Genomic DNA, 17,135 nt, shown 5'->3' with positions numbered 1-17,135 from the left:
ATTAAAACCTTGTAAGAAAAAACCCAGTGGAACAAAATCTGATAAAGGAAAAAGAGTACAATAGTAGAGATTCTGAATGGTGTTGAATACGCAAATGATGCTTCGTTAAAACCTTGCCAGAAAAATCCATTGGAATAAAAACTGAACGAAAGAAAAAAAGAGTACTGAGCATAGATATGCAGTACTAGTGATGCGGAAAACTTCACATGATGGTATTCTCACCCTGATGAATATCATGTTGTGGACCGATGTAGTCTTATACCATAAGATTATTCAAACTCTGCATTTCAATGCTTTGTACTAGTTTTCTAAACGTTGTAGTAGGCAAAGACTTGGTAAACAAGTCGGCATAATTCTCAAATGATTGTATTTTCTTCATATCAATTTCCCCATTCTTCTGTAGATGGTGCGAGAAAAATAACTTAGGCGAAACATGTTTCGTTCTGTCACCTTTAATACATCCTTCTTTGATTTGAGCAATGCAAGCCGCATTGCGTTCATAAATAATGGTAGGTGACTTTGTAATTTCAGGGAGTTCACATGAAGTTCTAATATGACTAATAATAGATCTGAGCCATACACATTCTTTGGTAGCTTCATGAAGAGCAATAATCTCTGAGTGGTTAGAAGATGTAGCTGGTATACTTTGCTTACTTGATTGCCATGAGAAAACTGCACCGCCACTAGTAAAAACATAACCTGTTTGTGAAACTCCTTTATGTGGGTCAGAGATATATTCTGCATCGGTGTATCCTATTATTTGTGAATAATTGGAGGAATTCTTCGAATAAAATAACCCCATATCAGTAGTTCCTCGAAGATATCGAAGAATATATTTTATTCCCATCTAGTGTCGCTTTGTTGGTGCCGAACTGAACCTGGCTAATAAATTTACTGCAAAAGAAATGTCAGGTCTAGTACTTTGAGCGAAACATAATAAAGCACCAATTGCATTTAAGTATGGTACTTCAGGGCCAAGTAGTGCTTCATTATCTTCTTTGGGACGATAAATATCTTTTTCAGTATCTAAAGATCTCATAACCACTGGAGTACTAAGAGGGTATGCAGTATCCATGCGAAATCTTTTCAAAAGAAACTCCGTATATAAATTTTGCGGATCAAGTATGTCACTTTCACTTCTCTCAATTTGTAAGCCAATGAAGAATTTTGTTTGTCCAAGGTCTTTCATCTTAAATTCTTTCTTCAAATATTCCGCAGCTTTTGAGACATCTTCAACTGTCTCAATTAGATTTATGTCATCAACGTATATTACAATGAACACACATGGACAAATAAGATCATTTACATATCCTTCTTTGGTCAAATATTAACTGAGGCGATTGTACCACATTTGCCCTGATTGCTTTAAACCATATAAAGCTCTATTAAGTTTTAGTGAATACATGATATGTGGTTTTCCTTCTGGTAATTTGATGCAGGCGCATCCCAAACGGCCCCACAAGGCCACACGAACATGTCCTAGTCGGCCAAAGATTAGCAGTTTAATAAGAGTCCTAATTTAAGTATGATTCATAATGAATCTAGGTTTAGGAAGTTTCATTATTTTTAGTGTTTCTATTATTTAGGAAAGTCCAGTTTGTGTCTATCAAGGAAAGTCTAGTAATCTATAAAAGGGAGTCCAGTCTTTGTTTATGACATATTGAAGAGAAAACCAAATCAAAGTTTATAGTTTATTAAGTTTATTCAGTTATTTTACCGTTCTTCGTTTACTTTATTTATCGTTTTTATATTTCCGCTGCGTCTACATCATGTGGTATTCAGAGCCACCAAAGTTTTTGGATAATGATTTTGGAAATTTTTTTCCAGACCTGGTAAATCCGTATCGATCGTATTCTATTCGTCAAGATGATTATATTCAATCAGATTATACTCATCAAGGGATAACGAATCGATGTTCATGTGCATCATGTGTGTATGAGAATAAGAATTCGTACGATTATCATTGGAATCCGGGAGAAACCGTACGAGAAAACTCATCGCAACATCCATCCTCTTATTATCCGACAAACACCGAACCACCACCACCATCACCACCACCTCCGTACTCTTATACACCACCACCGTACTCTTATACTCCACCTCCTTACTCTTATACTCCACCTCCGTACTCTAATCATTCACCACCACCGTATTCATCATCACCGTCACCACCCCCACCATTGTCTTATACAACTTCACATTCATATTACTCTTATACACCACCTCCGTCCTCGTATACACCACTACGGTACTCACCACCATATTCACCTCCATCTTCTTATACACCACCTCCGTACTCTTATTTACCATCACCTCCATCTTCTTATACACCACCACCGTCACCACAAACGACGTCTGCCGAAACGGTTCAATCACTACTATCCGATTTAGCTAAGATTCAAGATATGTGTGACGACCTCAGAACATTAATACGTCAACCATATTCTTCGTCGATTTTATCTTTCAATCATGAAGAAGAAAAAGAAGAATACAAAGAAGTGGAAGAAGTTGATCATGAAGAAGTTGAAGAGGGAGATTGTGAAAAAGATGATTCCAACTACAAAGAAATAATAGAAGAAGATGATACCAATAAAGGCGTTCACTTTGAACATAACAAAATTCTTTCGAATTTGGTGGAAGAAAAAGTTATCAGTGGCTTAGTTACTTTTCGGGATTCAAGCGACAACGTAATCAAGTTCAAAATATTACCCTTAGTCAACGTTTCTTTCCCCTTAGGAAATTCTTATGCTAAGACATACTTGGGTAAACCCCAGAAAGATGCTCCAAAGTATTGGCTTAATTTTTTTGCCAGTTCCACCATGTATACTTCCAAGGGAAGTGAATATGACACCATAGAAGTTGGGCAAGGAAATTTGAGGCTAATTTATAACTACCATGAAGAAAAACGTACTCACTATATTCATAACAGAAACTCGATCACAACACCCTTGAATCAATCGTACAGTTTCTATTCTGGATCATCGTCTAAAGAAGGCATTCCTTTGCTCAGTGAAGACTATGATTTTTCTCACGACGAAGAAATTCTTTACTTTGTTTGGGATCCAGGAGCCTTTACAGTTTCACAAACTCGAACTTCGGCTTCTTGCGTTAATCCTTTTGGAAATATCTTTCAAGGATCAGATTTATGGGTTACGTTAATGGGTAATCCATCAAATAGAGGTTATCTTCAGCAACCATCTTTTGTTATGATACAAGATCTACAACCACATATTGTTCTTGGTGAGAAGATAAAAACTTTTGGGCTTAATTATGATGGGTTTAGTTTTTGTGTTGCTAGTATGTGTCAATTATATCTTGTAGATACAAGAAAGCCAATGACTCTGGTATTGGGGAGGATTCATGGTATTGATAAACCAAACTTTATTGAAGTGTTCAAATTGATGGGACTGATCATTCACGTCTCTAATGTGTTCGATAAGGAATTTCTTAGAAATATTCATGCGATAGGTAATTTTGCTACAATACCTTCTAGAAAAAGCAGGGCTTATGTCAAACATATAACTTTTGGAACTATGTGGGCTCGGAATGTAACTAAATTTTCACGTGATTATCGAGTTCGGGTTTATAAAATTCACGAAGATGAACATGGGAAGGTAGTTTTTGAGTATCATATCAACGCTACATGTTTCCAGATCGATATCTTAATCGCACTTGGTTATGCTTCTACGAGTTTCTTCTACGGGTTTGAAGATAGTCGACACCTTGTTCAGTTATTTCAGGTGGTTATGAAACGAAACAAGGTGGTTTTCATATTGGAATTGAAGACGACATTCATTGTTGTTTTCCCAATAAAGAAGGTTGTATTTGTGATTTCTTTCCTCAAACTCAAAGATGACGGTCGATGTCGCAATTTGTTGGATATTTCTTCACTATTGTTGATTTTGCGAATCTTGGCGCGTCAAAGGGTCCGGATTCTAGTGGGTTCACTAGTCCATCATTGTCTTCTACGTATTTCCAAGAAATTTCGTGAAAAGTGGGCATTACGGATCGATATGGCAAAACTCATCGTATGCGGGTGCATCAAATTGTTTTCTTCATCGAAAAGGTTCGGGACGAACCTTCTGGGGAAAGGGGACCTGATGCAGGCGCATCCCAAACGGCCCCACAAGGCCACACGAACATGTCCTAGTCGGCCAAAGATTAGCAGTTTAATAAGAGTCCTAATTTAAGTATGATTCATAATGAATCTAGGTTTAGGAAGTTTCATTATTTTTAGTGTTTCTATTATTTAGGAAAGTCCAGTTTGTGTCTATCAAGGAAAGTCTAGTAATCTATAAAAGGGAGTCCAGTCTTTGTTTATGACATATTGAAGAGAAAACCAAATCAAAGTTTATAGTTTATTAAGTTTATTCAGTTATTTTACCGTTCTTCGTTTACTTTATTTATCGTTTTTATATTTCCGCTGCGTCTACATCATAATTTATATCCTTCAGGAACATTAATATAAATATCGGTATCCAAAAGAGAATACCTCATCTATAATTGTTTCATTTTGATCCCACACTTCTCTCGAACATTCATAATTTATAGAGATTTCCTAATTATTAGGTGTCTCTGCCTCATCAAGGGTTTCACCCTCTTCAAGGGGTATTTGTTCGGAAAGTGTTGTGTTTCATTAATAGTCTCTTCTAGAAAACTATTATTTGGTGATTGGTTTTTTCTCTTTCTAGGGATAGTGTCTTTAGAACTAATTGGTCGGCCACGTTTCTGACGTGCCTTAGATGACTCATTTGTTATAGCAGTTTCTCCTGGTCATTCAGGAATATTAATTCGTGCACGAGCATTAGCGGCAGGGATATATGATTATGTTACCCTTGTTGCGTCATTAAATGCATCCGGTAGTTTATTTGCAATGCCTTGCAAATGTATTATCCTTCTACTTATAGCTCAGATTGATTTGTATAAGGATCCAGATGAGATAAACTTTGTGTAATCTAACACAATTCAAATTGTTTGTTATTCACTACAGGTTAATTTTTTCCCCCTAATGGTGGGAAAATTGTCTCGTGAAAATGACAATCTGCAAATCTTGCAGTGAAAATATCACCTGTCGTAGGTTCTAAATACCTGATAATAGATGGTGAATCAAAACCAACATATATCCCAGACGTCGTTGAGGTCCAAATTTTTTCTATTTCGGAGGTGCGATTAGCACGGGCACTGCACATACAAAAATGCGCAAATGCGCTATGTTTGGTTGATGACCCAAAACAATTTGTAACGGAAAATGTTGACCATTCGTTGTAGGTCGCTGGGACATCAAAGCAGCAGCATGTAATACTGCAGACCCCCATGCAGAAACAAGCAACTTGGTTTTCATCAATATTGGTCGTGCAATCAGTTGTATATGTTTTATGAATGATTCTCCTAGAGCATTCTGTGTATGAACATAAGCTACAGGATGTTCAAAATCAATACCAACTAATATGCAGTACGCATCAAAAGCCTTTGATGTAAATTCGCCTGCTCCATCGAGGCGTATGGACTTAATCGAAAATAAGGAAAATGTGCTCGTAATCTAATAATTTGGGCAAGCAACCTTGCAAATGCATTATTACGAGTAAACATGATATTAACATGAGACCATCTAGCAGAGACGCCTATCAGTATTATAAAATATCGAAACGGTCCACACGGTGGGTGAATAGGACCACATATATCTCCTGGGATCCTTTCTAGAAAGTTAGGAGATTCGATATGAACTTTTGTGTGAGATGGTCTTACAATTAATTTCCCCAATGAGCAAGGTGTACAAGCAAATCCTTGCTTATTAGAATCTGTTGATTCTGTAGTGGGTGCCCCTGAGAATTTTGGATTATTCCACTTATCATGGTAGATCCTGGGTGTCCTTAACGATCATGCCAAAGTGTCGTCACACTTGGATCATAAAACTTCTGGTTTGTGACAACATAAGATTCGACCGTGTTTATCCTTGTAATATACAATCCTGAGGAGAGAGTTGCCAATCTCTCGAGATCATGCTTCTTACCGGAAGCAATTGAAGTAATATATAAATATTCTTCATTATTTTTATCTCTAGTCTCAAGGTGATAACCATTTCGACGTATGACTTTAATACTTAACAGTTTCTACAAAGATCTGTTTGGAGACAATGCATCGTAAATGGTGAACTTCGTATCACGTGGTAATATTTTAATTGCTCTGCCAGAGCAGTCAATGTGACTTGATGAACCAGCGATAGTAATCGCATTAGCCTTAAACAATTTCAGAGTCAAGAAATTCTTTTTACTTTGAAAGGGGGAATTCATGGCTCCACTGTCTGCCAGACAAATATTTTCATCATCTGTCAAAAGTGTACTTCTAGAATTCATACCTTAACGAACATAAAAATAAATATAAGATACTGATAGAAAACATGTAAATTTTATATATTACAGTGCTATACAATAGTCAAAAGTTAAACATTAATATATACAAAATTTACATCAACTGGAAATATTATAAAAACACTACTGAGGAGAGTTATGAATTCGATCAACTATATCGTCAAACTCATCATAGAGTAATTGATCGAACTCATTACAAGTAAAATATTCATATTCCCTACCATAGGTATCTTTTTCTTCGATAGGGTACAGCATCACCGATGCGGCTCTATTCAGATTAATGTCATAATCTGTTGTTCTTGACTCGGTTCTGACTTCAGTAACATGTATTTCTACATCGTCTGCTAAATAGTCAGATACATCCAATCTTGTGTTACATGAAGAATCATTGATTTCCATATGATTTGTTTCTACATCGCTAGTACGCTTCTTCAAAGATGCTTGATAAAGATCTACTAGATGTTTAGCATCCTACATGTTCTTTGCCAATGCCCTGTCATACCATATTTAAAACAGGATTGATTCTTCATTTCAGAAGGCTCATTTACCACTTACTTCCCTTTATTTTGTCGATTATATGGTTTGTATCTGTTAGCCGAGTTATTTGTCCATCGACCTCGACCGTAGCCACGACCGCGACCCCCAGAACAGTAACCACCGCTTCTGTTATCTTTATTTTGATCGTCACCACGATCGTGTTCCTCATAATTTTTATTATGCTAGTTGTCACGACCACGACCCTTTTTATTACCTTCCCGTCTTTCAAAAGAGACGGATGTAGAATATGTTTCAGAAAAGCTAGTGTATCCAGTTGGACGGACTTCTGTATTTTTTATAATCACTTCCCTATTTTGTTCCGCAACCAGAAGAGATGAAATTAAATCCGAGTGACATTTAGAATTCATGTTTCTGTATTATTCTTGCAAATTCTAATTAGAAGCATGAAAAGTTGAAAATGTTTTCTCCAACATTTGTTCTTCACTAGTAGGAAAACCACAAGGTGTCAATTTTGTCGTTATTTTAAACAGGATAGAACTATACTCAGAAACTGTTTTATAATCTTGTAGCCTTAGGTGCAGCCAGTCATTTAGGGCCTTAGGAAGGATAATTCTTTTTAAATGGTCAAAACATTTCTTTAAACCGATCCATAGTAATAGTGGGTCTCTCGTATTTAAATATTCCGACTTTAGATCTTCACAAAGATGGGGTCGGATTAAATTCAGTGCAACGACACGCTTCTGAGAAGTTTCATGATTACCCTCTGCTATGGTTTTCTTTAGATTCCTTTCTTCTAAACGAGATTCAATCTCAAGAGCCCAAATAATATAGTTCTTTCCTGATATGTTAAGAGCTGTAAAATTTATATTAGTTAGATTCAACATTTGAAAAATATTAACACAACTTACTTTGATCTTCAGATTGCCTTCAAGACAATCTCTCGTGTATAACTGGATTTCTTTACCCGCTTGTAGAAACTCTCGTGCTGATAACGTGATGTGATTTAATAACCATGAGATATATGATTCTATTACTCAAAACTAGTTCAATGATAAGATTTAATGACCTAGAGAAATAAGATTCTACTACTAACTCAATAACCAACTCACTAGTCTCATTACACTTTTGTATTGATTCTAACTACTCACTAAAGAGTGTAGGAAAAGCCATATATAGCCTTAATTGCATGGATGAAACAACCACCATGAGACACCTCATGCGTGAGGTGTGGAGTTAGCTTCTTCATTAGAATCTTCAATTTCATCACTTTTGTCGTCAAAATGTTTCCCCCTACATGACCCGACTAGTTGTGCTAAAAGCAATCCCCTTATATGCACCTAAATAAAGATCATTAATGTTTTGTGGGCAACATCATATATAACTGGAAGTGATTTTTTTCAACAATAGTGGTTAAATATCCACTTAGCAGGAATTGTTTTGCCTTTGGAAAACAGAACAACAAGCAAATTGACGAGAGAGACAAGACAACGGTTTTATTTCTAGCCGCCGAGAATGGTCAGATCGACCCAATCCCTCACAAGATTCGGCCGGAAATTCCCTAGATACATTCGACTTCACATCACTATGGCCGCTGCATCTTTTTCCGACGTATTTACCAGTTAATACAATTTGTTGGGGGAGGGGGGTGCTTATGGAGTTCGATTAACTCCAGGATTGATTTCTCCAATTAATTTGGGTAATTGAACAACCTATTCATGACGGAGATTTATATCTGTTGATATGCTTTCTAGGCCTCGTGCTCTTGGTTGGACTCCATGGAAATCTATCATCCTGGAAAACATTCAATTAATTGATGGTCCATCTTCACCCAATATAAGCCTTGTACTTCTATCTTTAAACTCATTTATTGATTCTTGTGACCTACAGGGTGAATTTTTTTCTCCAAGTTGCATTGGGATTCGGTTTTGGCGGAGAAAATTTAGGACTAGGGTTTTGAGACCTAAAGTTTCCACTGACGCCATTGTGTCCTCCTAACCACGCTGATGGCGGAACAAAGAAAATTTGATCATGACTTCCCATTCTTCGATGAAAGAGATTGTGAAGACTTAAAACAAATGATTATTTCCAAAATGGCCTCCTACTTTATGACCAGCTTCCCGCGTAGCTACCTACTTTATTGAAAATACCCGGATGATCTATTTTTTCCGTTATCGTCACATGTCTGTTAAATTCTTTTTCTCTCTCCCAAAACTACCCTTCCCGCGTTGTCATCTCTCTCGCCACCTCATCATTTTCTCCGATAAGGTCGCCGGTCAGTGATGAGACATGAAAATGTCTCATCTGAATCTCTTAACTAGGGTTAGTTAGTCCAGTTCGAGCAGTTACTCTGATGATTTGTTTGATTTTCTTTCTCAGGTCTCATTTACGGAGTTCGATGCAAAAACATCGTGATAAAGACATACTTAAGGGGCATTTTGGTCATTTTAATGACAAGGGTATTCTGGTCAATATTAGTGCTCATGTGAAAGTAGAGTCCAATACGAATCTATCTGCGAAAGAGGAAGTGGAATCGGAGTCCGGATCAGGGAGATAGTCCAAGTCAAAGTTGGGGTCAAAATCAATTGACCAAGTCATTTAGTAAACACGTGGCGGAAATCTGCAAAAGGTGGGAATTCTCTCGGGATTGAATCGCGTGCGTAAGGGATATCAGGTTCTAAAGATCTAGTGTACTGGTCGCAGCTTATTACGGTATTACAATGCACATCTAACGGACAAAAAAGTGGAGCATCTTAGATCCACGGTGGAGCATCTTTGTTTCAGTGGCTTGCGCTACACCATAGCATCCTCCCTAATTAGATAACACCAACAGCTTGCAATTGACGTCCAAATTAATGGGATCCTTTATTCTTTTCAAAAGGGTAAGATATTAAAGGGTATTATTATATTCTTTCAAAATCAAAAATGGTATTATTTTAGGGAAAGAAAGAAAAAGGAAATTGAAGATTTGATTGGATGGAATCAAGGGACATCCAACATCCCAACATACCAGCTCGTGTTTCCCTTCCTTTCTCCTACTACCTCATATTATTTTGGAAATAAACCTTATAAAGTAGAGAGAGGAGAAGGCATGAAGATTTTCTTGAAGATAACAGAATCATGAGGATTTTCAGAGATTAATGGTAGTTGTTTCTAAAGATGATATTTCGAACAGAGAAGGATCAGATTTTCTCACCATATAAAACAAAGAAGATTGGATAGGCAGATTTTAATTAATGATTGAAGTAGAAGATTATAGAGAGAGAGAGAGAGAGGAAGAACCAACTGGTTATTATTCTTATCCTTCTTCTCTCTACAAATAAAACATGAGAACAGCAAGATTCGATTATCTTCTATAATAGAGGAATATATTTCGTTTTGATCTTCTCGGTTGGAAGATGGAAAGCACATAACAGAGAAAGCTGGATTGAGATTGTTTTGGACAGAGAAAATCAAAGATAGAAAGAGGATTTTACTAAGAAATTCGATGGGGAATTAGTATTCGGCTGGAGTTGGATATAAATTGAAGAACAGAGAGAAGGAAGAGGGCATTTCATCTTTGGGGAGATGATCCTCTCTTGAGCTTCATGATATAATAGATAGACAGAGAGAGACAGAGTATTGTAGAGAAGAGAATATTAATTCTTATTCATTTATCTTTTCCTTCTTCATCATCTTCTGTACTTTTCGTTTTGAGAGAGAGAGAGAACAGTATAGAGAGAGAGAGCTTTATAGAGAAACAGGAAGTGAGTGAATAGTCAGAAAGAGAGGTTCAGCATTTGTTTTCTTTTCTTTGTAATTTTATATTGTATGGGAAGATAGAGAGAGAGAGAGAGATTTTGGTGGAGAAGAAGACCACATTTGGAATTAGATTCCTGCTGGAAAATCATTTTCCCACACTGCTGGAAAAGTATTTTTCTTAAGGACGCGTTTGGCTCCTAGATGGAAAATCAGTGAGAAAAACTTAACCCATCTTCCCTTTTCTCTCTTATTTATCATATTTGTTTAAATCTCAATCATGATTAGCTAACATTCTATCTAGGGTTGATGATGAAACCAAATCTTGATCTTTTAGGCATATTCTTAACAGACTAATTCTTTTGATTGAACGATAAAGATTAATTTGTTAAATCGGTTATCTTTTCACCATCTATGCTTTTAGATTTGATGCATCGTGCTTATGTTAAATCGTTTGACGGTTCATACTTATTAATTGATAGATAGTAGTTTAGAAAAATATTTTTCAAAAGAAGACAAATACCATTTTATGATCTAAAAATCGATTTTATCGAAAACTTCTTCCGAAATTCGGATAGTTTATTATCCAGAATTTTGAGTTATAGAAAAAAGAACTAGTTATTTAACTATGTGTAATAAAGTTGATTTTATGAGGTGAATTCTAAAATCCTAGGTCATCTTCCCCCATTTGAGTTCATCCTTGTATCATTTGTATTTATTTCTCTTTTTGTTCAGATACTTTATTAATCACCAAAACCAAAAATCAATTTCAAAGAAAACACCTAAATTCTAAGTTTTAGAATAGATTTCACTTAGTCTCTGAGGAACGAACCGGACTTACCGGAATTATCACTTGACGCCCGTATACTTGCGGATGGTGACCTATTTAGGAAACTTTCTAGGTCCATCAGTCAGCCAAAATTTTCGGCGACCTTCATACTTAAAAAAACGATTGATTGCTTTTTTCTTTTTTTCTCTCTCTCCACTACGTTTGGGGAAAATCGAACCCTATTTGGTTTGGGAAAAACCTAAACAAGATTTGTTGAAGAAGCTTACTGTTGAAGCTTCAACGAAGTTTCATCGAACTGTTGAAGCTTCAGATCTGGTTTGGCTTTTCCCCAAATCAGATCTTAGGGTTCCCCAAACCCCAGTGGAGAGAATGAGAGAAAAAGAAAGAAAAAAAGAAACGCAGACGTGATGAGGTGGCGAGAGGGATGACGTTGCAGAGATAGGTGATGTAATGGAGGAGAGAGATGTGATGAGATGGAGGAGAGAGAGGATGGCAACTGATGTGACACGAAAATGTCACATTTGGAGAGCCTAACTTAGACTAATTAGTCCCTTTTCAAGTGTTATCAATAATATTTTATGTGTTTTTCATGTTAGGTACCTATTTTGGAGTTAAACATGTAAATCGGAATAAAGGAAACGAATTGTCACTATCATTTCATGTGTCGAAAACGAGAGAAAAAGACTTCAACCAAATCAAATGACAAGAAGAGTCAAAGACGAGTCCAACGGTGAAAAAGGAAGTCCATTCCGAGTTCGGACGGGGAAGTTGTGAAAGAAAGAAGTCGAGGTTCGGTCTTAAAACAAAGATTCTATGAAGGCACCCCCCTTGATTTCCAAGTGTAGATTAAAGCCTAAGTCTAAAACCCAAGAGCCTAGATATGAAGGAATAAAACCCAAGCCCAAAGAAGATGAAAGAAGGAAGAGATTTTGGAGGCACCCAATGGACCCAAGTTTGAGTCAAAGTCAAGGTTGACTAAGTCTAGGGTTTGAGTCAAATACACTATTCATCTTCTTCCTCATTCATCATTCTAACAATACACAAGTTTTGAGAGAAAAAAGAGGCTACAACTTAGGGTTCTTGAGTTTGAAGGATTTGGTTGGGTTGAGAGCTAGAAAGAGAGAAGGAAGAAGGAGGAGGGCCGGCCAAGCATAGGCCGGCCAGCACACTAGGCCGGCCTAGCTTAGCCGGCCGAGTTGCTGTCTTCACAGCATCTCGGGCTGCTTTCAACAGCAGCTCGGGCTGCAGCTCTCGGGATGGCCATGGAGCTCGGGACGCGACTACGGGTGTCTTGGCCGGCACTGGAGTAACGCTCGGGACTGCATTAGGGACGCGCGGGACAGCAAGGGACACTCCCCTCTTGCCGGATTTTAGCTATTTGGCCGGATCTAGGGTTTGGCCGGAAATGTCTCAAACTTTGATCGGATTTTTCTAGACTTTCCGACAACTTTCTTGATTCGAAACCATAGGGCTTTTACTCCCCATGTCTTGATCTATCTTCCCATGTAGTTTGATTTGATTTTGGGTGAAAAATCTCTAGAGAGAGAAAGCTTGATGAAGCTTTAATGGTGGATGTTCTTGAGATGGAGAAGATGATGATGAGTGCTATGGGGAAATCTGATTTTTACTCGGGGACACCCAAATTGCATTTTTAAAGGGAAATCCAGAAAATCGCTATGGGGAGATCGACTACGCTTAGAGACTCATTTTTCTCGACGAACCTAGCCTTGAGCCACATCGAAAAAGGGGGATTTCTCTTATCATTTCTTTTCATTTATTACTTATTCACCATGTTAGCTAAATCAAGTGTGTCGATTATATGAGATGAAATGTGATGAATTTGTGATTATGTTTAATATGATTTGATGTTTTGATTATGAATTGATGTTCATTTGATTCGATTATCGTTTTGATCGTATTTTCATGTGTCTTGTCAAGCACTTCGCATAGTTAATAGACGAAACGAAGTATTCGATATCGATCGTAGTCTAAGTCATATTTTCATGTGTCTTGTCATGCACTTCACATAGTTAGGCGACTAGACGACACTTTCGATGACTCGGGATTAACCGAATTAGGCGTTTGTTTGACTAGGTATGATCTCCGGATATACGTAGTACTTAGAAACATCTACTTTAGGAGTCGAACATCGATTATACTTCGACACATTAGATTGGATCATACGTAGTCGTAGGATTATCATTATGGATTCCCGGACTTCGACACCTCTCTCACTTATTTGTTGCCCGAATCGAGTCTTACCGCCTCCCGACTCTTGTTCCTCCGACTCTTCTCTCGAATCTCTCTCGCCCGTTTACTTTTATTGTTTAGTTTAGTTTATTTTACTTGTTTGCTTTATTCTCTTATCACCTTATTCGATCAAACCCCCATTTATCTTTGTTTCCTTTCCTTTTTAGTCTAAGTTAGCTAGTGATACCTAGACCGAGGGACAAGACCCTTCGATATCCAAATCACCTTCCTATCCTTGGATCGACTCCGGTTTTACCGGTTACTACTTGATACCTCCGCTTGGGTGTGCAACCTTTTCGGGTGCATCAAGTCGTTGTAGTATAGTGGTAAGTATTCCCGCCTGTCACGCGGGTGACCCGGGTTCGATCCCCGGCAGCGGCGCCAAGATCCCCAAACTTAAACATTGCTAGTCCTCGAGCAAATAAAACAAAATAAAAGCCTAACTCACTTTCGGAGGCATCCCGGTTGCATTTAGCGTATGCAACAAGCCGTTAAACCCCTAGGTTGCCCCTAGAGGACGAGTGTCGTCTCGTGAGGGTTTCCATAGATGACACCCACAAACATCGTGGTTTCAAATACACAAGGGCCCAACATCGAAATCATAGATAAGCATGATTGATATAGTAAAGGGTTTAAGCATGTCAACACATAATGAATCAAGTAAATAAGTTCTTGTAAAAGCTAAAGACCCCTTCACTAATGATCTTACCCTAAAGTGCTAGCGTCATACCATAATGAGCAACATCTATGTCCCGAAGTCACAAAACCTTGATTCCTAAGTTAGTACATTTCGCCTCGACTTTGGCCTCACGGACATACACTCCAAATATGAAATCACTCAAGAATGGTTCGCTCATATGTGTGAGTGTGATCACTAACATGGACTCAACACATAAAAAGGGGTGAGGGCAACATTTTGGAACGAATGATCTTCGAAAAGGAATTAGCCACTAAACGGAATGAGGAAGCTCACTCACCCTTCTCACCCATTCTACCCTCTAAGAATGCCTTCTAAAGGTTAACAGATACTAGAAATGGATGATGATGGTGGATTCCCGAGAATGTCGAACTCTTCATGATAGAACCTCTTAAGCATTTCCACATTCGTTTCTTGCTTCGAATACTTATTCATGAACATACACACAAACACACATATATACAATCACATCACTCACACAAAAGAGCTAACATGCTCAAAACATAACATAAACAACTTTATTCATCATTCATTTTTTTTTCTTTTTGTCTTTCTTTCTTTCTTTCTTTTTTTCACTTTTTCACTTTTTTTCACCTTTTTTTTCACTTTTTTTTCACAACACAACATCACATAAAACAAACATAACTCGCACAATACTATATTCGTGCAATCAACTTTTTTTTTTTTCCTTTCATACTTGCTTTTGACATTCTTCGTTCTTTTCTTCTCATGTCTTCATTCTCGGGATATAAGATGATAGATGATGATGGAGTATCCGCTTTCCTCTAGTTGACACTCTTATTGGGTTTCATGGACTACAAGGGCAAGGTTAATTCGCTATCCTAATGTCACTCTTAGTGGCTAAGGAAGTTGAGCACACGAGATCAAATAAGCTCTTTTAATAGTTACGAGGTTGAGTAGCTCTTCATTCTACTCGGAGTTAGCGCGGAAGAGTACACTCGAAGGACAATTTAGGCTTTGAGCTCTCACATGGGTTAAGTCTCCACTAATGACTACTCTAGGTCTCTTAGAGATGTTTCTTCTTCACTAAGATGTTACTCCCATAGCATAACGCAAACACTCAAGGACTCGACTTTCATGCAAAGACCATTAGCAATCACAAAACTCATCAACTCGACACATATGCATCAACATTCTTAAAACTATCACTACAATCACATGCAAATCTACTCAAAATGTTCAAAAATTTTCAAATTTTGGCTAATTTGAACCCTTTTGTCTTTGAAACCCATGGTCATGCATTGGTTATGGTCATATCCCGCATCCCCAAACTTAAAACTAACATTGTCCTCAATGTTCTAAGCATACACTCACCAAAAGATAAAGAGGCACATCAATTTAAAGAGAAGAGTGGAGAGATATTACCATAACCGAAGGAGATAAAAGACGATACTACCAAGACTCATGTATAATGAGGTTCCAAGTTGATGCCAAGCTCGCGCCATCCCCAAACTTGGAACAAACCAAGTCTTAGAAGTAAAACATATAAGAACTGCTCCTAAAATATCCAAAACATAATGAGAATGAAGCACATAAAAGACATGACCATATAGAATGACCACTCACGCGGGATCACTCGATTGCATTAAGCTATGCAATTAGCCTTTGATTCTCTTGTTTTCACACAAGAGCACGAGTTATGTCTCGCGGAGGGTTTCCAGAGATGTTACCCACAAACATCAAGGCCCATCTCAATTGGCCTAACGATCATATAGCAACAGACGGAAGATTTGGGGGTCAACCCAAAGAAAGCTATATACAAAAGCTAAAAGTCTTACAAGAATATTAAACGAAAGAAGTGCAAGTGAGACTAAAAGCGAAAAGAAGCCATCCCCAAACTTAGTGGATGCACGGTCCACTAAGTGTGCATATATGCTAGGGGCGACGACTAAACAGTCGTCAAAAGGATCAACATACAAATGAAGGGTCAGGAAGTCAGTCGAAGGTAAAAACTCATCCTCAAGCTTAGTGGATAGAACATCCACTAAGTCCCTAGACATGCTAGGGAAGACGTCCGAAGTGTCCCAGAAGGGGTCAACAACCGAGTCTGAGATCATGTGGAAGGTCGAACTAAACTCTAAGGGTAAGGCAATATGTTCGGGGACCAAGTTTAGGTCCGTGGTTTCCTTAGGGAAATAATCCAACAAGCTATCCGCTATCTCTCTAACTACTATGTCATCGACGTCCTTAAAGGCATCGGGAGCCTCAAAGTTAGGCATAACACCTTCCATTCTACATAACCCATCCAAATAATCACAAGTGGTAAAAGTTGGAAAGTTCAACATCGTGTGATCCCCAAACTTGCTCGTAGAGCTATCATCCTAAACATTAAAATCTAATGTAGTCGGATCATGGCGAGATGACAATGGTCGAGGGATTGAGCAATAAGGTTCATCGGTCAGTTCAGACTCTAAGGGTCTATCAAGAGCTTCTTCGACATTTAACTTAAGACTAGAGTTAGGTGTATTACCCTCACCATCATTCATAGTCTCTTCTTGAGTTTGGGGTGCGCAAACCCCTTCCTCGTCGACGATAGGCTCTGACTCAAGTCTATCAACAATTTTGAGAATCCTTTCCGTGATCTCCGTTATATCTCGATTAAATCTAGTTTGGTACTCTAAAACTAATTGGAGAGTCTCTTCAGACATCTCCTCGTAATAAGGCACATGAGTATAACTAGACGAAGATTCTCGCGGAACACGGATCATGGGACAATACTCGGTCAAGTGGTCTAAGCTCGCACAAATAGCACAAACCGGGCTAATAGTCTCCATGG

The 17,135-nt window shown here is 37.9% G+C and overlaps 1 long non-coding RNA gene and 1 other non-coding gene across 2 annotated transcripts in view; both read left to right on the top strand.

The window, feature by feature from the left end:
* Nucleotides 1-13,268, top strand: part of LOC147530977 (uncharacterized) — a 62,181-nt gene extending 48,913 nt beyond the window's left edge. Inside the window, exon 2 of the long non-coding RNA XR_015227579.1 lies at nucleotides 12,699-13,268. This is a non-coding gene — a long non-coding RNA (uncharacterized LOC147530977). The remainder of the gene's footprint in view (nucleotides 1-12,698) is intronic.
* Nucleotides 13,269-13,950: 682 nt separating this feature from the next.
* TRNAD-GUC (transfer RNA aspartic acid (anticodon GUC)) lies at nucleotides 13,951-14,022 on the top strand. The gene has a single exon. It is a non-coding gene; the product is annotated as a tRNA-Asp (tRNA).
* The last annotated feature ends 3,113 nt before the right edge of the window (nucleotides 14,023-17,135 follow it).

The sequence above is a fragment of the Eschscholzia californica genome, unplaced genomic scaffold (genome assembly GCF_041429995.1).
Source record: "Eschscholzia californica isolate CP2 unplaced genomic scaffold, dmEscCali1.0.p SCAF_6, whole genome shotgun sequence".
Taxonomy (NCBI): domain Eukaryota; kingdom Viridiplantae; phylum Streptophyta; class Magnoliopsida; order Ranunculales; family Papaveraceae; genus Eschscholzia; species Eschscholzia californica.
Note: the sequence above shows the minus strand (reverse complement) of the source record. Positions and strands in the feature narration are given on the sequence as shown.